The sequence below is a fragment of the Cavia porcellus genome, unplaced genomic scaffold (genome assembly GCF_034190915.1).
Source record: "Cavia porcellus strain 051 isolate PalLab524CR breed Dunkin Hartley unplaced genomic scaffold, mCavPor4.1 scaffold_29, whole genome shotgun sequence".
NCBI classification, from domain to species: domain Eukaryota; kingdom Metazoa; phylum Chordata; class Mammalia; order Rodentia; family Caviidae; genus Cavia; species Cavia porcellus.
The window spans coordinates 36,362,200-36,387,701 of record NW_026947512.1 but is presented as its reverse complement, the minus strand read 5'-3'; the positions used below and the strand labels follow the sequence as shown (position 1 = coordinate 36,387,701).

The window sequence follows — 25,502 nt, the reverse complement described above, 5'->3', positions numbered from 1 at the left end:
CAATCCCAGCTTTCAATGGTTGCACCAGTCTACAGTCCCACCAACTGGAGACTGCAGGAGAGTTCCTTTTTACCCACAGCCTCTCCAGCATTTGTTGTTAGTAGTTTTCTTGATCCTGGCCATTCTTTCAGGAGTGAGATGGAATCTCAGTGCTGTTTTAATTTGCATTTCTCTAATGAGTAATGATGATTAACATTTTTTCATATATTTATTTGCCATTTGTATTTCTTCATCTGAGAACTGTGTATTCATCTCAGATGCCCATTTTTGGATTGGATCTTTGAATTTTGGGGGTTTGATTTTTTAAATTCTTTATATGTTTAGACAGAAGTCCTTTGTCTGAGGGACAGTTTACTAATATTTTTTCCCAGTTTGTGAGTTTACTTTTCACTATGCTGGAGATTTCTTTGGATGTGCAGAAACTTTTTAATAAGCTGTGATCCAAGTTATTGATTCTGGGGAGTATTTTCCGTGTGGATTGATTCCTGTTCATGAATTCTCTACCTACCCCTATGTCTTCAAAGTTTTTACCCAATTTGTCTTCCAATAGATTTAGTGTTTCTGTTTTAATATTTAGATCTTTGATCTTTGATCCACATTTAGATTTTAATTTAGTACATGGTGACAGGCATGGGTCTAGTTCTAGTTTTCAGCATATGGAGAGCCAGTTTTTCCAACACCATTTATTAAAGGGACTGTTGTTCTTCCAGTGAACATGCTTGGCCCCCTTATCAAGGATAAGGTGGTTGAGTGTGTTTGTAGTTGTGGTTATATCTTCTAATCTATTCCATTGATCTTTGGCTCTGTTTTTATTCCAGGACCATGTTGATTTTACATTTGCTTTGTAGTATAACTTCAAGTCAGGGATTATGATGCCTCCTGCCTTGCCTTTGCTGCTTAGAACTGTCTGCTATTCTAGGTCTCTTCTGGTTCCAGATGAATTTTAGGAGTGATTTCTCTAGATCTGTGAGGTATGTTGATGGTATTTTCATTTGGATAGCATCGAATCTGTACAACAGTTTTGGGAGAATGGCCATTTTCACAATATTTATTCTTCCTATCCATGAGCAAGGGATGTCTTTCCATTTTCTGAGATCATCTTCAATTTCTTTTTTTCAGTGTATTATAATTTTCCCTATATAAATCTTTCACTTCTTTTGTGGGAATAATTCCTAAATATTTCATTTTTTGGTTGCTAGTGTGAAGGGTGTGGCTTCTCTTATTTCTCTCAGTGATTTTGTTGTTAGTGTATTGGAATGTTATTGATTTCTGAGTGTTGATTTTGTATCCAGCTACATTGCTGAATTTATTTATTATATCTAGGAGTCTTTCAAGGGAGTTTTGGGGGTCTTCTATGTAGAGTATCATGTCATCTGTAAATAATGATAATTTAACTTCTTCTTTTCTTATCTTTACCCCTTTTATTTCTCTCTCTTGTCTAATTGCTCTGGCTAGTATTTCCAGTACTATATTGAATAGGAGCAGTGATAAGGGACACCCTTGTCTTGTGCCTGATTTTAAGGTAAAGGCCTTCAGTTTTTGGCTATTTAGCATGATACTGGCTGTTGGTTTGTCATAGATGGCCTTTATCATATTGAGGTAAAGTCCATCCATTTAATTTTCTGTAAGGTTCTTATCATGAATGAATGTTGGGCCTTATGAAAAGCTTTTTCTGCATCTATAGAAATGATCATGTGAGTCTTACTTTTGGCTTTATTGATATGATGGATTACGTTTATTGATTTACATATGTCGAGCCATCCCTGCATGTCTGGAATGAATCCCACTTGGTCATGGTGTATAATTTTCTTGATGATTTGCTGCATCCTTTTGCCAATATTTTATTGAGGATTTTTGCATCTGTGTTCATTAGGGAGATTGGCCTATAGCTCTCTTTTTTAGTTGGGTCTTTCTCAGGTTTTGGTACTAGAGTAATATTTGCTTCCAGGAATGACTTGGGAAGGAATACCTCCCTTTTGATTTCATTGAAGAGTTTGAGGAGTGTCAGCATTAAGTCTTCTTTGTATTTCTTTTAGAATTCCACAGTGAATCCGTCTGGGCCTGGGCTCTGCTTTGTAGGTAAGGACTTAATTACATTTTCAATTTCATTAATAGAAATTGGGTTATTCAGCAGTTTTACATCTTCTTGACCTAGCTTTGTTACTTCATATGTTTCTAGGAATCTGTCTATTTCTTCCATGTTATCAAACCTATGAGAGCAGAGGTTTTCAAAATAGGTGTTGATGATCTGTATTTCTACAGAGTATGTAGTGATTTTGCCTTTTTTATTCCTTATTGCATGAATTTGAGCTTTTTCTTCCCTTTTTAAAATAATGTTGGTTAGGAGTTTATCAATTTTATTTATTCTTTCAAATAACCAGCTCTTTGGTTCATTGATTCTTTGGATTGTTTTCTTAGTCTCTGTTGCATTAATTTCTGCTCTGATTTTTTTTTTTTTAATTTGCTCCCTTCTTTTGGGTTTGGGCTTGACTTGCTTTTTTTTTTTTTTTTTTTTTTCTAGATGTTTGAGGTGTAGCATCAGGTTATTTATTTGTATACGTTTTGTTTTCCTGATGTGGGAACTCAGTGCAATAAACTTTCCCATGAGAACTGCTGTCATTGCATCCCACAGATTCTGGTAAGTTGTATTTTCCTTTGCTTGTAGGTATTGTTTAATTTCTTCTTTAATTTCCCCTGTGACCCACTGATTGCTCAAGAGTGTGTTATTCAATTTCCATGTGTTTAGGGGCTGGGGATTTAGCTCAGCAGCATAAGTGCCTGCTTTGCAAGCAGGCAGTCGTGAGTTCGATCCCTGGTACCAAAAAAGACAAAAAAAAAAAAAAAAAGGAATTTCCATCTGTTTGTGGGATTTTTGCAGTTTCTTCTATCATTAATTTCTAGTTTCAAGGCACTATGACCTGATAACATGCATGGGATAATTTCAACTCTTTTGCATTTATTTAAATATGTTTTGTGAACTAGTATATGATCTATTTTAGAGAATGTCCCATGTACTGCTGAGAAGAATGTTTATTCTAATGTTGTTGGATGGAACACTCTGTATATGTCTATCAAATCCATTTGTTCACAGATGTGATTTAGTTCTGTTATTTCTTTGCTGATTTTCTGTCTGGTTGATATGTTCCTACATGTCAATGGTGTGTTAAGGTCTCCTGTTATAATTGTGTTATTGCTAATTTGATTTTTCATTTCTATTAATACTTGCTCTGTGTAACTGGGTGCTCTGGAGTTTGGAGCATATATATTTAAGATTGTTATCTCTTCCTCTTGAAGTTTTCCCCTAACGAGGATGTAATGACCTTCTTTATCTCTTCTGATCATTCTTGGTTTGAAGTTCACATTGCCTGCAAACAGAATAGCTACCCCTGCTGTTTTTTCTGTTCTTGTTGCATGAAGTATTGTTTTCCAGCCTTTGACTTTCAGTCTGTGAGTATCCTTTTGGGTTAGATGGGTTTCTGGTGTAGATAGCATATGGTTGGATTTGATTCTAGATCCATTCTGCCAATCTATTTACTTTAATTGGAGAATTTAGACCATTTATATTAATGGTTATAATTATGTTATCTTTTTGTGGTTGCATCTTTATCTTTCCATTCTGTTTAATTGTCTGCTTTGCTTAGTCGTTTTTTCCTAAGTCTATCTAAACTATCTTTCAGTATTCTTTGCAGGGTTTAGTTGGTGATCATGAAGTTCACATCATGAAGCTGTTCTTTGTCATGGAAGTATCTTATTTCTCCATCCATTTTGAAGGACAGTTTTAGAGGTATATCAGTCTAGGTTGGAAATCATTTTCCTTTAGGATCTGAAATACTTCACTCCATGCTCTTCTTGATTTTATTGTTTGTGCTGAGAAGTCTGCTGTGATTCCAATAGGTTTTCCTTAATAGTTGATCTGTCTTTTCTCTTTAACAGCTTTTAATATTCTATCCTTACGTTGGATTTCTGGGATGTTGATTATCATATCTGTGGGTGTAGTTTTATTTTGGTTATGGCTATTTTGAGTTCTATATGTTTCACTGATCCTGATGTCAGTTTCCATTCTCATATTTAGGAAATTTTCAGCTATTCTTCTCTAAATATCCTCTTGATATCTTTTGTGTTGCCCCCTTCTTTTTCATTTATCCCTATCAACCTTATGTTGTTTTTCTTTGCATCATCTTGCAGCTGTTGAATTGCTATTTCTTGATTCCTTGTTATTTTTAAAAGTTCGTTCCTTTCCTGTTCACTAGCTTCAATCTTATCAAGGTCTGAAATTCTATCTTCACTTTCATTGAGGTGGTTTTGACAACTTTCAATAGAATTTTTGATTTTCTGTATATCTCTTTGAATCTGCTTCATGTATTCTGTTTGTTTCTTCTATTGTTGATCCAGGGATTTTATCTTCTTGTTTTGTTGCTCTAATTTTTTAACTGTGTCTTCTTTAGATGTGTTCAGCATCTTTTTCATTACTTTTATCATTTTTTCTTTTACCTGGGAGTTTATTTCTACTTTGAATTCCTTTAAAGCTTCCCAAAGTTGCTTCTTTATTTCAGATGCTATTATTTCAGGTATTTCAGGTGTATGGCATATATTTTCTTCTATGTATATAACTCCTAAGCTTTCTTGAGATGGACTGGATGTTTGAAATTGCATTTTGGTCTTTCATTTTGTCATTTTCCTATATTTCCCTGTTTCAAGTGTTGTTCCAAGGCTTCCTCTGAGCCTGTTGGAAGTCCTCTTCTATGCCCTCAGCTCCTGGGATTCCAGCTGCCCAGTTCCCCGGATTGAGAGAGGGTTATTGAGGGTGGCACAGGCAGGCCCAAGACCTGTGTAGCTGGTCAAGTGTGGCAGGAAGCTGAGAAGTTCTTGGCCAATGAAAGCAAGGATCTTAAACTCCTGGGGCTCAGGATGGTGCACAGACACTCACCTCTGGTGACCCAGTTCCTCAGATTGAGAGAGGGTCACTGCGGGTTGTGCAGGCAGGCCCAAGACCTGCCGGTCACTGCAATTTTAAAATCATTAAAGTTAGTGTTCTATTTAGTCATCCTCTCTAATGACTAATCATAGTCCTTTGGGACATTTAGTTGAAATTTGAACAAATTACCACTAGATGACACCATTGATTTCACAACCAAAGCACCAGACTATTCCCTAAGAGTCGGAAACATCTTTAAGCCTCTATTGCTTTTAAAATCATCACTTTTATAAAATTTACTCTCCATTGATCTTAGAAATATTAACTGTTCTAAGTCTTAATTGTATCTTCAAATGGATAAGTTTTTTAAAAATATTTGCTATCACTAAAAAAGGTTTTAGAAGAAGAAAGCTGTTAGTATTTCTTTGGAGGTGCTAAAGTTTCTTTGTAGCTGTCAGTATCAAGAGACATAGACTTAACATGTCTGACACATAACTGGTTGGGAGTTACTGTCCTGTGACAAAGACAGCAGGAAATATTTAATTGCCCCATCTTCCAGCTTTTTCACTTGTAATTACCTCTCCAACATATTTAGAGACAAAACTCATTCTTTTGATCTTCATAAGGGTTTTAACAGCCAGAGCCATTGCTAGTTCAGAAGATGCAAAGTAAATACATTTCTGTATAATCCTATTTAAATAGTCAGGTCAACATCAGCCCCTTGATTCTAACTTGTTGGTTCTTAATAGAACCCAAATCAAGAGAACTCCAGCTTCAGCAGGACAACATTTCTCAAGGAAGCAATCTGTATATGAACAACCAAAGCTAGCTTTATTGACTAAGCTGATCTAAGGAGCTGGTTTGCATTCATTAAAACACATCAGTAGTTAGATTCTCTAAATTAACAGTGTTTTCAGTAAATACCATTCTTTTATGATTCCTTTTTCTGTTGAGTTCATCTTGCTAATTCTGTAGTGATCCTTTGTTTAGCTTTCTTTACAGTGTACTGAGCAATGTCAAGGTTCAAAGCTTTGTTTTTGTCTTTTGGAATTTGTTTGCCTTTCTTTATCTGAGATAAATAATTATGCTTATCATCAAAGAATTGCTGGAACAATAATGGTTATTTGAGATTTTACAAAGGTTTCCAAGTATTTCTAGAATCTGGCCATCCTTTCCATTTTGCAGGATAATATTCCATATCCTTTACTATCTTGTAATGATATAAGCATTCCTCAATGTAATTGTTTACATTCCTTTTAGTAATATCAATCAATTTATTTGAGAGTTTTTCTTTTCTATGTAATCCCTGAAAAATATCAAATGAAGGTAGACAAGATACACAAGATCCTCAGGCTTTGGTTCTGGAGGCTGCTGTCTTGGGGAGCTTTCATTCAAACCGATATGTTCAGACTATATCACATACTGTTTCTGCCAGGCCTACATGTAACATGGAGGCCAGGACTGAGGGATTGAAATTTCTTGATGCATCCTGATGTCGTAGAGGCCAACCACAGCTGTGGCAGGCAGTATGCCTGAAACTGCATTGCTACACAACTTAGATTTTTTACTTGGAAGTCATAAGCTGTGTAGTGTGGGCAAAGCAGTTGCTTTAAAAAGAACTATAAACACTTGAGACTGTTACCCCTAAAAAGCAGCAGAGACTAGCACCTGACAAAGATCAATGACAGAAACCAGCAAGGGTAAGTATTGACCGATGGCATTCAACATGGACCAGTGACATTCAACTTTGACCAGCGTTGACTAGTTTCAGCATCTGGCAGCAGCAGAGACCATCAGCAGCAGTCAGTAAACTATCATGAAAATTTGTAATACTAAGAGTCAAGAGATATGGACACTTAAAGCCTGAAACCATGGGCATAGCTACAATTTGCCAATTCATGATTTCTACCTGAATCAAGCCAAAGAATCCTCAACTGATTGGTGCTATTCCCAGAAGCTCCAAACCTCTATTTTCTTCTGTTGTCAGATTGCTATATAAGTTTTGATCACTTGATATTTATTTAAGTCTCACTTTCCATGAAATTCCTATTGTGTGCTATGACCAAATTAGGCCCATTTGTCCACCAGACAATACTGTCAATCACTGAAGCAATGAATTTTAGAAGATTTATTTTAAAGACAGTCAGTGTGAGAGGAGTGCTCAGACTCAACTCTTTACTGACAATGTGTGCGATTGTAATTGGAGCACAATGGGTTTATGTTTTGGTGTGTGGAATGCCAATAAGCACAACTGATACAGGAAAAATCATCATAATAGAAAAAAAATTTCCCCCCTCTAGCGAAAGTATTTTTCCTTCTGCCAACAGAATCCTGCAGAAAGAGACTTGAAATAATGATCAACCAGACCCAAAGTTAACCAAGACTGCTGGACTATGTATATTGCCTACCACCCCACTTCCTTTCCTGCATAATCTTGTGGATAATTTTCTTAAGTGGTTGCTAGATTCCTGACTTTTCAGTATAGTGACACTGAAAAATAGACTCCTTTCCTGCTACATATCACTGTCTGGGAAGTGGTGATAACTACAAGTGGTGGGTAGCCAAATTGTATCTATTGAGAACTCCAGGGTCAGGCCTCTGGCCAAGGACCCTGTTAACATGAGGTCATCACCATGAGGTCATCAGGTTACCCATCAGATACTTTTGCAGGTCCAAAGTAAGAGGTCAGTAGCTTAACCAGTGCAATCTAAATGAACTGTTCCCAAATCCAGAAGAAAATCAACTTAATCATTATCGAGGTGATATCAGAGATGTTTATAGTAAATCCCTGGGGAGGTCTATGAGTTTGCATTTTAACTGAGCAGCTTCTAAAATGAGTGATGAAAACAAGTAATTAAAGTCGAAGAAGAAGGTTCATCAGATTTTCTCTGAGTTTTAAAAGAAAGAATGTGCTGCTTGATTTTTCACTTAAGGGAAGAAGAGCCTGGTTTTTAGCTCAGAGGTACAAGCACTTGCCTGGCAAGTAAAGTTATGAGTTTGATCCCTGGTCCCAAAAAAAAAAAAAAGTCATGCTGCTTTTCCATGCTTATTGGCACATGTCTGTAATCCCAGCACTCAGGAGGCTGAGGCATGAGGATCACTGTGAGTTAGAGACTATCCTGGTCTACAAAGTGAGCCCAAAGCTGAAGACCTTGCTTCAAAAAGACCAAAAAAATTTTAACTTTGAAGAAGGAAACTAACTCAAGCTTCTTACAAAAGAAAATAATTTATTAATTTCACTAAGGAGTTTTAATTTCATATACATATATAATTAAACATTTTCTCCTATTAATTTTTCCTATATTCATTTAATTTGTAACCTAAAATCCCAGAAGCCATCTTCCCTTTCTTGTATCAGTAAGCCTGTCTTTAGTTTATTTTTCTGTAGTCTAAAAACCTGTATGCAAAAACCTGACTATTTAAAAACTTACCATTTACAATCTGGTGAGTTCTCGGTACATTTTATAATTAAACCCATTTTTAAAATGTTATAGTTTTAAAAGGAAGAAAGTACCAAAACATAGAGTAACTATTTGTCAGTAAAACTTACAAATTTATAAAAGAGTTGCAATTGTAATTATTAATATTGCCTACAAAAAGACCAATAGTTGAAAAGGCAGTTCCTTCTTTAACAAGATTTCCAGGTGACTGTGCTGCAGGTTAATACCTGAGAACTACTGGCGTACTGCAAATGATCCAATAGTATTATAATCCAACTTACATTTGGAAAATGCTTTGCATAGCTTTCCCCTTTAGAAAGTCATGCTACATATTCAATGCATGTTAAAGGCTCTGAGTAGACCTGCAGTAAAGAAAACTGATAAAAACAAGGGAATTCAGGACTTAATCAGGGCGTGACCACATTCTCAGGGCAGCTTGTTTCTTTTCAGGAGATAAAGCTGCAGTATGCAGAGACAAAATCTGTTTTTCTTTAAGCAGGACGTTAAAAATTCTTCTAATGATCACTTGTGCTCTGCTTTTGCCTTGCCGTGCAGCTATTGGTCTTTATGTAGGGCACATCTGCCTGCCCTTAGTGGGATATGGTAAACTGCTCAGGTCCTAAGAAGACCCACACGATTTGGCAGCCATTCCCTTGTGAAATGGCTTGATTTTAGTCTTGTTTTCCATAAAGGAAAAGCAAAAATGTGAGTCCAACCAGAAACAAGTTGCAGAGACTCAGAAACTGGCACAGATGGGGTTCATTAGCAATATTCTAAAAGGGCCAAAGGGAGTTAAAAGTGGAACATTCTCTCCCTTGTTCTTTTCTTTTTCTTGGTATATTTCCCTTTTGTTGAACATCAGATTCACTACATGGCCTTTAAACACTTGTTTAAAATTAAGAAAATAATGTAAGGTAGATGACTCTGATAACTAAACAAACAAACAAACATACTTCCTTTAACTCTAGGCTTAAAACCTCAGTGTCAAGTTGAACCTAAAGTCAGTAAACCTGGCTGTATTATTATACCACAACTGTGCTCTATTAAGCAAACAATTTACTTTCCATTCTCATAAAATATCTGGATCATCAATGACCTAATTATTACTTTCATTATGTCTTATATTTTCTTTGCGCCAAATTTCTCTTTTAATTTACTCCATGCTTTTTAGTCTGTGTTTTATTCTGTTGTTTTAAATTTTCTAAAACAATTTGCAATGAAAAGTTAATTAACATTCTCCCTAATGTTTATCTATCAACTGCAAAAGAAAAACTATTTTTACAATGGAGAAACCTGGAAGATACTATCTTATCCAAGTGAGCATTATGGTATGATCTGATATGCTGAGAAGAATATAAGATCTTTTCTGTAATATTCTTAGCAAAACTTAATAACCTAAATGTAACCAGCAGAAAAAATCAAATAAACCCAATCAGAGGAAATTTCTACAAAATAATGGCCCAGTAATTGTCAAAATTATCAATGTCATTAACTTAAAAAAAGAACTTTTCTAAATTACAGGAAAATAATAATTTTTTGTTGTATGATGGCAAAAATCTGGGTAAAAACATGAGTTATATTTGTATTAGTCTGTAGCTTATTCATATGTTTAGAATTATTTCAAATAAAGAGTTTAAATGTTATTTTAAAGTAGTATCCTTTTATTAATAATCTTTCAGTATTTTTGACTTATATAATAATGTATTTTCCTGACTCAAGGTTTTCAATACATACAAATCATAATCATTTCTTCTGAATTATCGTCACACACAGAAAGAAAGAGGAAAGAACAGAAAGAAAGTGGGAAGGAAAGAAGGAAGAAAAAAAGAAAAGAAAGAAAGATTGTCATTGTTAAAGTTAGTGAACAACAAACACAGTGTCCCATAGACCAGAATCGAATTCTATTGTAAAACACAGTGTATATTTCATTTTCTTCACATATTACTACAGAAGATATATATTTTAAGTGGATATCAATGGCAACACCGAAGAGACAAGATGTCACAAAAATGATAGCATGTATCCTGGAGCAAAAAAGGAGGTTGGTTGGGGAGTTAACTATTGATTTTGTTTATGTTGGTGGATATATTTATTCAATCCTTCAACACTTTCATAAATACTAAAGACTGAAATATGACAGAAATGGACATGATGTTAGCACTACTGTTAAGAAGCTCGCAGGTATGGGGTGAGTGTGTGTGTGTGTGTGTGTGTGTGTGTGTGTGTGTGTGTGATGGGGAGTAAATGAGGAATAAAGGGTTATAACTGGAATTATAACTGGAAGAAGGATGTTCACATAGAGTTATTGCAGGACATAGATGAAGCAGTGGGCATAGATGGCTTCCTGATGGGAAGGACATCTAAGTAGAAGCTGGAAAGTTTAATATTACTAAATACATTTCTTTGAATCCTGCAGGAATTCCAGTTTCTTTATCAGAATCACCTGCCTCCTTGGATCTCTGCTGAAATAGGTCATGAAGTAAGAAAGATCCAGCTGTGAGAAGGGAAATAATAAGCCAAAGACAAGCACAATTGAGAGAGAGCAGATACAATTGAGGAAGCCATAAAAGGTTTAACATGGCTGCTGTAATCTGTGAGAATAGAGGAGAAAGAGGCAAGGCCAGAATAAGAGGGATCTATAGACTGTGGTGAGGTATTGTGAGGTACAAAGTGCTACGACTGTGTAGATAAATTTTTATCTCAGTAAAATCTTCAGAAATTTGCAGTTTTGTTTTTGGACCCTCTATGAGAGTAACTTCTTCACCAGTACCACCATGATGAGTAACAGAGATCAGCCCAACTTGCTGAACTCTATGGGAAGTGCTGATCACTTGATGAATTCCAAGGTGGAGACCAAAGGAGGCTCTCTTGGGAAAGCATCTTCTCATAGAACACTAGCACTCAGAGATCTTGTGCCCAGGATTCTTCCCTTTGCCCTAGAAACTTGCTCTGCTCTTGAGTTCCAGAATTTGTGATGGTTCTGGGTATATAGTTCATTGGCACAGCACTTGCCTTGCAAGCATGAGGTCATGAGTTCAATTCTTGGTATGAAAGAAAATAATATGTGGTGAGTAAATATCTTCAAAAAATAATGGTGAGCTAGGCATGATGGCACATGCTTATAATTCCAACACTCGAAGGCTAAGGTGGGAGCATTGCTGCAAGTTTGAGACCAGTTTGGGCTACAAAGTGTGTTCAAGGCCAGCCTAAACAGCATAGTGAAACCTTGTCTCAAAAGTATATAGAAAAGTTTAGATTAATTTCTACAAAATTTAATGTCTGTGGTATAGGATAATTGCAACTTCTTGCCATAATATTTGAAGATTTCTAAAATCTGGAATTGAAAAATTTGGTTGGTTAAGCTCAAAGAACATAGCACTACTCAGAGACTGATTTTTCATTTGGCTTCTTTATATCACAAGCATTTCATAAAATTGCTCACCAGAAATGGGAATGCTTTCAATTTTATCTCAGGGTTACACACTGCTTCACCAGAAGAAAAATCCATTTACATTTTATCAGTTTTGCAAGATTTCTGTATTCATCTAGCTATGCTAATCTTTTGAAAATCTTTCTGAATTTCTATAACACAATTAAGAAAGAAGAGAGTCTCTCATTCATAATTATTCAGTGATCCAGGCTCTTTTTCTTGGGCTGGATTACCATTACCTTAGAGTAACAAGTGATTTTTCTCTATCAGTTTTCATGAGAAGACTCAAAATAACTTATCCCACATATCTGATTTACTTTAATAATTTTTATTATTTAGTTTTTGTAGTGCTGATTATCAAGCCTAGGGCCTCAGGCATGATAGGCAAAAACCCCAAAGCCTCATGCAATCTTGGGTGGGGCTTTTTCTGATTTGGTTACATCTAGAATGTGTTATTCTAGGATTAAGGTGTGTGATTACTGAATCATTTCACTGATTATTCTGGCACCACTCCAAACCCAGTAGCTAGATAGAGCAAAAAAGGGGCAGAAAAACTCTATTAAGCTCCCTGTTGCTTTTCCTATCTTGGGGACACCATGAACTAGTTTCCTCTAAGATAGCCCTCTGCTAAGTCACCCTGCTTTGGAGCCAGTCGATTATGGACTAAAACTTCTACAAATTGTGAGCCAAATAAGCCTTTTCTCCTGTAATTTTGGGTGTCAGACATTTTGTCTCAGCAATGGGAAAAGTAAGTAACAGAGAATTTGATACCAGAGCAGTGGGGCTGCTGCTGAGACTTCACCTGGCCGTGTGACTCAAGAAGCTTTGAAACTGGTTTGTGGAAGGGCGGGGAAGAGTTAGGAAATTTTGGTAAATGACTGCTGAAAGAGTAGAACTGGAATGCCTGAAATTGTACCATCTGGGAGACACTGGTTAGATCCCAGGAGACTCAAGAACCAGTAAACACTATGTTCATGAGGTTTTTGCTGGAGAGAAGGATTAAATTGGTTGCTGCACTCAAGATAATATGTGTTATGGCTTGACAGAAAATTTGTCTGCATTTTGTTCATGTTCAGAGACTTTGCTTGGACTAAGATGAAGAATAACATTAATTAACCTTGTAGAAGGAATTTCAAGGTTGAATGTTGAGGTGGTGGCAAGGCTACTGTTAGAGACTGTTAGCCAGATTTATGTTGAGAATCAAAAACAAAAAGTCCAGAAGAATGATTTAAAATGCTGTGATTTTGGCCAGAAAGGAAGCTCCAGTAAAGCTGCAAAAATAGAACAGAGATGTTGATTGCTTAGAAGGAGCAGAGTAAGAGAAAAGATGTCTGAGGGTACCACAAGAAGCAATAGGATTTCACCCTTTGTTCCCTCAAAATTGCAAAAGAAAGCCCAGAGAAATATGTTTGAGAATGGCTTCAATAGCCTGGAGAAATTATTCCTTGGAATTGGACCCAGAATACTCAGCAATCCAGGCACTCCACCCCTGCAGCTAAGAGAAGGATGCCTGGCTACTGCTCCACATGACAGCATCCATGTGGCACTGGTTTTAGGCACATACAGAATGCAAGAGCTGTGGGGTTAAGAAGGCTTCCACTCCCATTTCAGAAGGACTGAGATGCCAAGCAGTGTGCTCTTGAGAGGGTAGTATGTGAAGAAGTGAGTGAGAAGTCAAAGGTGTAGTGGAGATCTCAGAAGTTTGGAGAAACCATAAATGTGAATGGTTTGAGGAAAACTTCAAGTAGGGAGCAGAATAGGCCCAAGAGAGAAACCACGGGAGCTATAAGCACTGGAAATGCCATAAAGGCAGAGTTAGTTAAGCCCTTTGGAGTTCACATCTCGCCACAGATTGCCTTGGATGTTGCACTTGGAACTATAGGACTGAATGTGTGCCCTCGTGGATTTCGGACTTGTTGTGGTCCCATTCCTTTGTATCCCCCCGTTTGTAACTTTTGGAATGGAAATATCCATCTTGTGCCATTGATGTTTAATTTTCTCTTCATTTGTACAGGGGCCCAACACTAAAAAGGCTTTAGATTTCAGAGGAGGCTTTTCAGCAATGCTGAAACACTAGGATTTTGGCCACTCTTGGAGATGGACTAAATGCCTTTTGCAAAAGAGATACCTTTGGGGGATCACGATTGAAATGTTGTCATTTGTTTCTGAATGTCCCTCCAAAACCTCACGCAGTATTAGCCTTTTCAGAAATAGTTGAAACTAAAGTGTATAATGCTGGGATTAAGTGTGTGTGTGATTACTGAATCAACCCACTTATTTGATTGGCACTGCCCCAGACCCTGTTGTCTGGATAAGATAAAAGAAACAAAAAGAGACTCGTCTTCACTTTGTTGCTTTCGCTGTCTTCCGATGCCATGAATTGTTGCACTCTATTATGTGCCACTCTGATTTGGAGCACTCCAATTATGGAATGAAGCCCCTACAAATTATGAGCTAAATATACTTCTTCCCTTTGAATTTAGGATTTTGGGTATTTTGTCTCAGCAATGAGAAAAGTAACTAAGACAGCAAGAGCTCTACCAATGAACTATCCACTGGGTCTTATTTCAGTAATGTTTTTGTTACAGTCGTTGTAGTGGCCTTTGGTTCCCAGGTAGGTTATCATATGGATAGTGATTGGTCATTGTCATGACTTTTACATTCATATCACTAACACTTAATATAGTTGCTTTCTAAGTCATTTGGGGATGCAATAATGAATTCAACAGACTGGGTGTCTTATAAACAACAGAGTTTTATTTCCCACAGGCCAGAAGCTGGAAGTCTGAGGTCCAGGGGGCTGACATACTTGGGTTCTGGTTAGGAACCTCTTCTAAATTGCAGATAGAAGAAGAACTGGAGAGTACTCTGGGGTTTCTCTTTCATTAGTAGGAGCACTAACCTCATTCCTGAGAGCTTTACTGTTAAGGCCTAAATTACCTCCCCAAATCCCTTATCTTCTAACACTGCCACATTGGGAGTTAGGATTTCAATATGAATTTGAAGGGGATGCAAAGATTTAATCCATGACTCTTGCTTTCTCAAGAAGGGGGAGTGAGTGGAGAGTAGGGGAAGTACAGAGAATTAAGATGTGTTTTGTATATGTACCAAATCCTTAATCATTATGTAGTATAATTTTGTACTACTAAAAAAACCTCTTTATTGTTCATACTCATTTAACATAGCAGATAAGAAAATGATATTTATTAAACATGTTTTTACATAGCTCTTGTTTTTATTTAACAGTGTTTATTTTATTGGAGCATTTGAATTACATTCTGCTTTATAAAATAACTGTGCAACTCAAAAGACTTTTGCCATAAATCTAGCTTGAAACTTCACAGTGATCAATATAAATAGTTAAGTATTATTTCTGCATACTTGGTCCCTAACTGTTTATCTTCATAATCATTGTCATAAAGTATTTGGGAAGGCTATATGGAGTAAAGAATCTGTGAGTTGCCAAAAGAAATAAAGAAAAAAGTTTTCCTTTGTCTTTCCTGTGAAATTGTCACGAAAGTTAATAAACATAAAAATGCTGTATATACAGATTCTATTTTTTGTGAAAAAATTGAAGTAATTGAGCTTCATCTTAAGGAGTTGGATAAGGTAAGGATAAGGTGGAGAATCTAGGTGGAAATGTTTAGAAGCTATACATAACTTCTTTTCCCAGAATTTAAAATCAAGTTGTGAGCTCAGGATGCGTCAGTGGTAGTGTACATGCCTAGCACTTGGGCACTTGAGACCCTGGATCCCATCTTCAGCACAAGGGTTGGGGGAGTGAAGGCTGGGCTGTCCGTTTCACTAAAGTAAACCATGCTAAAAGCTGAGGTTGTGTGGGCTGGGGGTTGAGGTCAGCAGCATAAATGCCCACTTGGCAAATGTGAGGTTGTGAGTTCAATCCCTGGCACCAAAAAAAAAATAGTTAAGATTGTGGCTGCAGTTAGCAATTTTCATACTTTTTGAACACTGTTTTATCCTTTTGGTCATTTGTTATTATCTAAATATGTAAATCAAGGAAAAGTACAGAATAATATTCAGAAGTCTTGAGTTCAAGTTTCAGTACCAATAACAATAATAATATTTAGGTTATACATGAAAAATGGTCCCAGTTAGACTTGACCTGAGGCAAAAGTGATCTAATATGATTAGCTGCTGCTTCTACCAATCCTACTCAAGATGTTTTATTGAGTTTGGTGTCCCTTCTGTGAACTCCACCTCTTGTCTGTCAGCCCTGCAAGCAACTTAGTAACCTCCCACCTTTGATCTCTCAGAGAGTCTGAGAATTTTAGACATTTTTTTATCTGAACTACTAACGAGAGATAATACCTGCTTCTTTCATGTTACATCCTTCTATCAACTGATAAGTCATTCAGCAGACTGTCAGAGAGCTTTTCTTTTGTGGTAGGCTGGAGATAAAATTTTGACTTTTATAATGATTTTGTCCAAGAGATTTCTTTAGAGAGAGATATTTTTAATAGGACCTGGTGATTATGAACAGTCAGATTCATTGAAGGTAACTCATCTTTGTCAGTCACATTGCTGAATGTACTCACTCCTTTCTGGAGGAATGATTGGATAGCTGTGACAGAGGACCAGAGCCTCACAAGGCTGATGCTTGCTGGGAAGTGTGTGGGGCTGTAGTAAGGAAAGAAAGTAGGTTCAAAAGTCAATTCAGTTAGAAAACCGGGGAGACAGCTTGATGTGCTGTGGAGAACAGTCAGTCTTCTGCTCTCTAACTGTTAGCCCAAAGAGTCAAAACTGAGTTGCTTTATTGTCTCTCTGCTTTCTGAAATATGGGCTTATTTCATGCAATGTAACTTTTGGAAAACAAAAATGTAATTTTCTCTAAGGATCATTATTTCATGATATTTTTGATAATTTCCTATGGACCACATAAATACCGACTAAAACAGATCTAACCCTATATTCTCTCTGAACAACTAGAATAGCTTACCTTGACATGAACTTAAAAACTTCTGTTTTTGAACATATATAGATTTCCAAACATTCAAGAAAATCGATTAGTGTCATAAAAACTATTAAACTGTGACTCTTAGAGACACTGTTCGGTCAAATAGCTTCAACTAAAAAAATATGAAGTAAAAAAGACAGCTCTCTTTACTTCTTACTTTCTCAAACACAGTTCTTCTATCTTTCTTTTGAAAATGTGCAAGCAGTGCTGCTTCCAGATCGTTCTACTTTGAAGGGTTACCTTTCCCAGGTATGTGGCTGAATGTCCTGCTGCTGACACTCATGATCAGCCTCGGTTTCTGCTTACTTCTTGATTAGTTCTGCCCCATTCCTTCCAGAAGATACTTGTAGGTGTGACATTTCTACTTGTTACGGTTCCTGGAATGGGTTGTTCCCTCACCTCCAACCCACCACTCTGGGAGCCATTACTTTTCTTACGAGATGCAAGTCTCAGAGTAGTGATTCATTCCCCTCTTCCTTAATCTTTCCTCACTGATCATTACTTTTTATTATGTTTGACAGTTCCCTGCTGGTACTTTTTCTTTAAAGCAAACAGCTCTGCAACTAGCTGTTTTTAGGCAGAGTATACATTTCCACTGAGATTTCTCTTAGGAGTCGCTCCAGATAATCATATTCCCTCATCTTTGGTTTTTATAGGAGTCAGTCAGTAACTCTATATATGCTGATCTCTTTGCCTGACTAGGGTCAGGATGTCACAGCCAGCTCAGCAACATCTGCAAATCATTAGCACTCACAATTTCAATAAAGAAATCTTCTGAAGGAGTGAATGGCTTTGTGGGTTGCCAGTGGCAGGAAGCCTAGACTAGCAATTAGGTCACTCCATTGAATCCTTGATTCATAGGTTTGTTTCCTGTAACTGGCCTTTAAAAATCAGAATGGAGCCCAAATTTCCTTGATGCAATAAAGAAGAAAAGGGAAATTCTAGGAGCATAGGGGGAAGAAAAGTAATTCATGCCAGAAGATATAAAGTGATCTGTTACTCAAAAGTTTCTGTAGTTTGCTGACCAATTTCTCATCATTCCTTCAAGTGAGTCACATGGCCAGTAGACATTATTCCAGCTTATAACAGGGCATCACTTGTAAGAGTCACCAACAAGAAAGAAGGGCTAGGCCATAATCCATGAAAAACAAACAGCTATCCTCACCTTTTATTTTTCTCTTTAAAATAGTCTCTTATATCTCAAAAATTTTCACTTGCTTTTGGAACCGTTATATTATGCTTACTTATTATTTTGATCAACAATAAGACAAAATATAAACAAAAATACAAACTTCCATTTTTCTATCCTTAGATACTTCAACCTAAAATCTAGGGTTGGCTCAATGCACAGAAGAGTCAGCACAATCAGCACTGGGCACCGGACGAAGGCCCAGAGAGGGACTGCATTTACCTGCCCTGTAATCCTTATACCAGCCTCCCAGATTAGAGATGGTCCAATCCTCACTTTGATTACCTCTAGTTACTTCTTAATTTATTAGAGCTAATTCTGCTTTCAGTCATACTTTTCTTTATGACCATAAGCTTCTGCAAGTAGCTTTCATGTATTTAAAAATGCAAATAATTCTTAATATTTTGGTATATTAGACATAGTGTCCTTAGAGATGAAATATGAGAGGCCTCCAATATGTAGCTTCTGGTTTTGCCCAATGCCAATCAATATGCATATATCAAAAATAATTCACTTTTTAATCTTCATAATCACCATAATAGACTCATGGATATCAAATGCTTTGGGGAACATTGTGGGATTTATTAAAGACTGAGTAAGAAATGAAAAGAGACAGGGTTATATTGCATGCCAATAGCATATGACTTTATAAATCTCCATTATTCCTTTGCTGTTTAAATTCTTTCTTCTGATTTACTGTCATTCCCCAGGGAATCTTTCTTTTCTAACTCATTCCTCAACATGTCCTTCACTCCCCGTTTCCTACTTTTCACTGTTATGCAGAATCCTTGAGTATTGGTCTGCTTGTACTTTACTGAGGCTTATGGTAATCTTATTGCAATAAAGTTGGTATTTCTCTGGGAGGCAGGACGGAGGGGTGCACAAACTATGCACAGGAAATGCAATCATTGTGTACCACACAAAAAAGAGCAAGATCAAGAGACAAATGGAGAGAAAGAGGATGAAGAAAAGGAATTAAGATATGTTGTATACATGTACCATCTTCCCACAAGGAATGTAAACATTACGTACTCCACACATGTGCAAATAAAATAGAATAAAATAAAAATTTAAGTCATTACAATATATATTAATGTTTACTTTTTGTGTAAACTTAATTTTCTAGATTAAAAAAAGAGCTAGAAAATAATCTAATTGGTTTCCCAAAAATCTTGGACAATCTCAATTTTAGTCTTTCTCTCATCCACATAAATATCTCTTCTGTTTTTCCCTCTGATATGTCTACCTGCCTTTTACCAGAAATAACATAAACAGTTTTGCCCAAAACCATCTATTTATACTCAGGATTTATCTTTCTTGACCTTTCATTTATTTTCTCCTTAAATTCTCTACATTCTTTTTCTACTAGAAATGTGAGAGAGATAAAGGATGGCAGGAAAGAAATTAACTTTTGGCTACTTGACTCAACTCTGACCTTCTACACTCATCTGTCAGTGCTCCTATCAGTAGCAAACACAAGAAAGCAAAACATGGTTCTGTCTCAGCGTTGTGGAAAGTGTAGGCTAGCTTTTCTGAGTTTTGGGATAAGTCAGTGAAAGTCTCCTTCAGAAGTTACTTGTTTCTGAGCCCTGTCTTTGTGCTTCGCTGATTGGATTTTCACATCCTTCAGAGGTCACAACCATTAATTCAGTCTTGGTCCATATAGCCATGCAAGCAGAAGGACTAAGGAGGTGCGCCTATGTGTCAACACACGTTGGACGGAGAAACTGAAAAAGAATGTTTATAATTCCTGCCATTCTGATGATAACCCTACAGTTTAAATAAATTAAATTAAATTAAATAGTTTTTAATTAAACTTCATTATTTTAACAAATATTGCTTATCTCCCTGTGGTAGATTCTGGGGATACAAAACTATGTGAGATAATTTCCTTGCACTTTGACAAAATTATATTTCAGATAGCAAGACAATTTGACAATACTCATCAAGAATTATAAGAATTCACTTCCAGTTATTTTAAGTTAAAAGCCATTAAGCATCCATGAAGAAAGGAGTTACTGCAGCATTAATTATCATCAGAAAGTGCTTGATTTGTGCATCTGCCTGTCAAACCTCCAAAAATACAAAGAAGTGAAAATTAGCTATGCATTTTCTATGTAGAGTCCCAAATTTTCTTTAATAGAAGAAAAAAGTAAAAAGAACATTTTTATTAGAAAATAGACAAAAAATTTACAAAAACAGTGCAATGAAATTACTTATGCTGTCACAACTGCATAGAGAATTGTGCAGTAATCAAAATGATGGTTATGAAGAAAATCTAAACATGTTGGCTAACTCAATAGAAAATAATTAAAATATAAGTTATCATTAATCTTGAGTATATTTAAACAACTTTAATTATATGAGAACAAACCTGGAAGAGAATATAAATAGAAGATGGTAAAATTATAAGCTATTACTAGTTAAAATGTTTTTACAATTAAATAAGAAGAAATTAGAGACATAGTTAGTTGTCATATTAAATTAAATTCATCATGATGATCTATGAAGAAAGAAGACATCCATCTTTTAACTTAAAAATTAAAAATTTCCAAAATATCATTAGGCCCATATAACAATTGAGTATTAGAATGTGAAATATATTATTAACAGAAATCTACTGTTATAATTTTCAGACAAATGTAGACTTCAATCTTGCTCCTGCCAGCATCACAGGAAAAGCTACTGATATTTTTATGCTTGGTTCTTTCTCTATAATATGAGAATAAGAATAAAACCTACCTCAATTCTTTGTCTTATTTATATTTTTTAAAATTTAGCTTCCATCAAAGTATATGCCTAGTTTCTAGCTAACAAAAACATTGGTGGTAGGTGAGAGCATTGTCCAAATCCGAGAATAAGATTCTGCGAGAAATGCCTGTTACCTTGAGTTCTTCTCCATTACTAACACAGCTCTTGGCCTCAAGGAAGACATGGGTAAGTAGAGCAACTCTGCTCCATCAGCCCCCTTTCAATAAATGGTTTCTTGGCAGGATGAACAAAATGCAAATAAAAGGACAAATAAACAGCCATTTGTCCTATGTCTGCTCTCCATCCTTCTAATCTTGAGGTCTAAGTGACACATCCATGCAATCCATTGGCTTGTTAACACCATAACCTTTCCCTTGGTCCATAGGCCAGACAGACCAAGCACAAAAATTAGCAGAAAAACTTACTCATGAATTCGTTCAACCAACATCTACTGAGCCACCTGAGATAAAGAAATCTTATGAATTCTAAGCTAAGTATAACATGTAAGCCTGTAATTATAGCATTTGGGAAGCTGAGGAAAGAGGATCATGCATTTGAGGCCACCTAGGCTATGTGATAAGAATTTGGAGGTTGGGAACGCTAGCAAGAGAGCAGGAAATGTTCACTTTTTAAGCTCCTAATTCAGTTTTCTGTATCAAGATTATAAGGCCTTCACAGAGGCAATTTGTTGCAAATGTTTAACTTCTCAATCCTTTTGACAGGAATTTGCAGCCATCACAAGGAAAGAGATGTTAGCACAATTATTACATGCCATACAATCATCTAAAACTGTATGGGTCTCTATATGTTTAGAGTTCAGTGTTCCTGCTTTGGAATGACTCAGTGAAATGCCCTTGAGAGAACACTCTCCTTTCCCACCTACTGTGGTCTTTTTACCCCACCCAGACTTTGCTCCCACTCTCTGAATTTCCTAATTCTCAAGTATTTGTCACACTGGGTTATTATAGCACCTCAATTCACTTTCTCTCATTTACAGAGTTCTGCGGAAATTACTCATGTTCTGGCTACTGGAAAATTAGTTGTAATGTCTTTGAACTATCACATAGTATGGTTCCTTGACATGTGGAATTCAATGGATGTAGACTTACAATCTGATATAGCTTAAAAAAAACAAAGTCGTAATAACGAAGTGGCCATTATAAGAAAGAGTAAATTTAGGTTTGCTCTGTCTCTGACTCTCTCTCTCTCTCTCTCTCTCTCTCTCTCTCTCTCTCTCTCTCTCTGTAGCTCTCTCTATCTCTCTGTCTATATGTCTCTTTGTCTCTCTCTCTGTTTATCTCTGTCTTTATCTCTCACAGTTTCTCACTCTTGACAGGGTTTTGCTGTGTATCTCAGGCTGGCCTTGAAGCAGCAATCTTTGTGCTTCAGTCTTGAATATGCTGGAATTATAGGCATGAGCCACCATGCTTAGGTTTAAATCTAAATTTATTTCTGCAAACAAATCTACAGTACTAATCTTATGTAATAAAAAACTATACTAGTGGTGATTACAAAATGGACAAGAATTAATCATTCAAAAGCTTGGAGAAACATAAAATAGAGAGAGAAAGATGGGTGAGATGCTATTAATCAGAGTGAGATTCCATTATAAAGATACAAATTTGATTGTGTCAGAGCACAAAGAATGTAATTATTATCTCTGTGTATTAGACCATATAGGTCATAAAATTTACTAAAACCATGAATTTAGAGTCAGACAAGTCGGAGTTAATAATACATAGAACACTGGCTTTATAGCTTTGTGATTTGTTCACAGTATAAACTGTTTCAGATTATATAAAATATGTTTAATAATATTATATCATAACCTCACTGAAGGCTCAATAAACATATTTTTTACCATGTAACAAAATAAATGCTTGACATGTTTTTCATTGCTATTAGGTTACTAAAATGGAGGACAATTATAAGGTCCTCAACCATTAAAAAATTAGTTCAAAGTTCTTGGACTAAATTAGAGTCATTTAAAAAAAATAATCCAAAGTTCCATTTCAAGGAAGGAGAAGAAAAAGTCAGACTATCAGAAATTAAAGGCTAAAAAGATACAAAGAATGAAAAAATACCATATTATTTTCCTAGAAGTATGGTCTTTGGCTTCTGTCCTTGCACTTGTGTAGGAGCCATTGTACCCTAGGCACTGGTCATCGCAAAGAATTCCTCAAGTAGCGTTGGTACTTCCTCACCAGTGTTTCCACAGCAGTTGGTGGACAGCTATAGAATAATGATCATAACCATGATTAAAATATCTGTAATTTTAGGGTGCATATGCCACTAATACTCAATATCATTCTGTTTTATGTATCTCTACCATGTAAAATAAAAACAGGAATTATTGCTACTACTTTACAGATTATGAAAGTGAGATCTAATAAGTGAAGAGAATCGCATAAACCCATCAGGTAGAAAATTTTAAAGGTGAGATTTGAACAAAGGCTTGAGCCAAAGCTCAGCTCCAGTTGTTTGACCATTGAAGTTTCTGCCTCCCTGACTAACCCAAGAAATACTAGAAACCAAAATTTTCCTCTTGCATATACATGTCTGTCCAACAATTAATACTAGGTTTGGCATATATTAAGCATTATTTAATAAATGTTCATCAAAAATTAAAATCATAAATTCAATACACTAATTCTTATTCTTAGAAAATTCAGTGGAGTGAATTCTTTAGCTAAGTTAATGCATTAAAATAGTCCAAACATAAAATCTTGCTAGTGATCATATATCTCCCATAATCTTGCTAAATTCACTTACTGGTTTTTATAGACTTTTGTAGATTCTTTGAGTTTTTCTACATACACAATCAAGCCATTTGAAAATATCCAGTTTACCTCTCTCTTTTCAATATCAATAGTCTATTTCCATAGTTAATTTTTTACATTGTTGCTCAGTATACAAATCAATTTTTAGAATATAATTCCTTTAAATATTTGTGAATAGGGCCAGGGATTTAGCTTAGTAACATAAGCATCTACCTGGCAATTGTGACTGTATAAAACTACAGTCCATTCCAGTGAGTAAAAATGCCTTGAGCAGACAGCATGGACAGTTGTCCTAGTGTGCAGGTCTCTAATCTACATGAGAAGAAACGAGTTATTGCAACTCCAGAGTACATTAATTTATCCCAGTGCAGAACATCAGGGTGGTAAACGATGAGGTTACGTATGTTGTTTTCCCCAAATGTGCTTTAGGTTTTCCCAGGCTGATGCTGGAAGGAAATGAAAGTGTAGAAATGGGGAAAGGAAGCCACTAGGTGTAGACACTGTGGCTGCAGGGCAAGCTGACAGCAAACAACAGGATGGAGACAGAGCGCACCAAGTAACAGGGCGCAACAGACTGGAGGAATCTCATAAGAGCAAGTATCCCTAGACATCCTTGAATGTTCTCCTAAGAGCATTGCTGTGCTGTCGTCAAGCACAGAAATGATGTTCATGAGTGAACCATGCGAAAGTCATCTCCGCAAAATACATAGAGGATACAGTCATACCGTGCGTGTCCTCCTCTCCATCGCTCTTTACTCTCTTCTTCCCATCTCCTACACTTCAAAACGTAAGTCCTGGGATGATTTTTATCCGAGTTAAATGAAATTTAAATGGACCTTAAAAATATTCTCAATGAGAAATGAAATCTCAAAGAGAAAGCTTGTAATTTAGTAGGACAATTGTGTCTTCAACAAGGAAGGTTAAAAGACCCAAAATTCACAGAATGAGGTGCTTAGTACAGTTTATAAAAACATTTCACAGATAGAATGTTTTCACTCTTCAAGAGTAAACATTACATAGGCAATCCGATGTAGTAAATGAATTGTAGGTAAATAGAGACCTAATGAGCTGGACAATTACACATTTCTCATTCTTTTTTTAATGCAACATAGTGAAAATGTATTTGATGGCAATGAGAATATGTTAATGAATACTTTAAAGTTTCAGGGTTTGTAGTTTGTACATGTTAGTGTGTGAGTGCACACACACACTTATGCACACTTTGTCCGTGTTCTAAGCCCAAACTTGGATTTAAGAAAGAGTACATACTATCAATCAATTCAAGAAGTAATTTTCCGTCATTATAATGTATGTCATACAAACGAGGAAGACAATAGTACAGATAGTTTAAAGGCAGTAATCAGAGAGCAATTCATATTGGATTTAAGAATATGTGTGTGTTGCTAGGCATGGTGGCGTATACCTATGATTCCCGCACTTGTGAGTCTGAAGCAAGAGGACTGAGGATTTCCCTGAGTTTGAGACCAACGTGGGCTATATAGCAAGATCCTGCCTCAAAAAAAAAAGTGTATGTGTGTATTCCTGTCTAGTTTTTGTAGTTCAAACATTTCAAATAAATAATAAAGTAATATTATAAAGGTGTTACCTGAAAAACTACAGCTTCTTGCTTCTCCTTCCCGACTTCAGTAAAACTAAGAGAATTTGGTTCAACTCCTTTCAACAGGGTCATTCGTATATGTATCTACTGTAAACTGATTAAGGATTCCAAACAACAAAAAGCATCTTTATCCACCTTGAGCTTTAAAGGAGGAATTTACATTAAAAATGGAGATCAAGAAGTTGGGTCTAAAGAACAATTTAATGAGGGCTAGGCAACTTCTAGAAATCTCTACTTGGCTGCCACATTCATTTCTTTTTATTCTAAAGAGCATTTTCTACTTCTGTAGACCACAAGCAGACATTTATATTTAATAAGCAAACTTATACTCTCTAAACTGAAATTCTAGATTTCCAGGAGAGGGAAACATATTTACTCAGTTTCGTTCAAGGTTTTATTTCTAC

General features: G+C 36.1%; 1 pseudogene; it reads right to left on the bottom strand.

Moving 5' to 3' along the window:
- Positions 1-5,454: 5,454 nt before the first annotated feature.
- Positions 5,455-25,170, bottom strand: LOC100716284 (histone-lysine N-methyltransferase SUV39H2-like; annotated as a pseudogene).
- Positions 25,171-25,502: the final 332 nt, after the last annotated feature.